The sequence below is a fragment of the Mus pahari genome, chromosome 14, assembly GCF_900095145.1.
Source record: "Mus pahari chromosome 14, PAHARI_EIJ_v1.1, whole genome shotgun sequence".
Lineage (NCBI taxonomy): Eukaryota > Metazoa > Chordata > Mammalia > Rodentia > Muridae > Mus > Mus pahari.
In genome coordinates, this window is record NC_034603.1 from 74,331,694 (window position 1) to 74,332,478 (window position 785).

A 785-nucleotide genomic window follows, 5' to 3' on the forward strand; every position below is an offset into this window, starting at 1 on the left:
ATAGGTAACCAAGTCTATGTTTGCTGAAAGGGGAAACGAGGCTGGAAAGCCCAGGGAGTTTAAGGTGGCTGAGACAGAAAGGTCCCGGGACGTTGCCAATTCGAGTGGAGGAGGAGGGCATCAGGAGCTGTTTTAGAGTTTTCCTCTGAGAAGCCGGACACCCAAGGCAGACCCTCTCAACAGACTGTGAGCCTAGACTGGGGCGCAGGCGCAGTAAGATTCTGGCCAGGGGCGGCGGCGCGAGAAGGAGTGCGCAAGCGCACTCGGCATCGCAAACCAAAGAGCGCAAAGCTGCTGCGCGGTGGGTGGGGCTGCGATGATCGAATCACATAAGGAGAGGAAGTGAGAATTCGGATCCCGTGGTGACCCAGTGGCCTAATGGATAAGGCATCAGCCTCCGGAGCTGGGGATTGTGGGTTCGAGTCCCATCTGGGTCGCACGACTGTCCGTTTTGTTGAAACGAAAGAAGGATCGACAAGAGTCCATTGTTTGGTTTCTCTGCCTTGATTTCAGAACCTGTTTATATTAATAATGACGCGCTGCTGAGTATTTCAAAAGTACACACAGCTTCTAAGTAAAAAATTTTGCCCTTTAATAGCATGTCCATTCTTTTAAAATATTTGTCAAACTTTGAGGTATAATTAACAAAAACTCTGTATGTATAGATAGACAGATTTTATTCGTTTTGTCGTTGTTTGGTTGGGTTTTTTTGTTTGTTTGTTTGTTTTGCTTTCTGTTTGTCTTTTGAGACAGGGTTTCTTTGTGTAGCCCTGGCTGTCCTGGAA

General features: G+C 47.6%; 1 non-coding gene across 1 annotated transcript; it reads left to right on the top strand.

Moving 5' to 3' along the window:
• Positions 1-364: 364 nt before the first annotated feature.
• Trnar-ccg lies at positions 365-437 on the top strand. The gene has a single exon. It is a non-coding gene; the product is annotated as a tRNA-Arg (tRNA).
• The last annotated feature ends 348 nt before the right edge of the window (positions 438-785 follow it).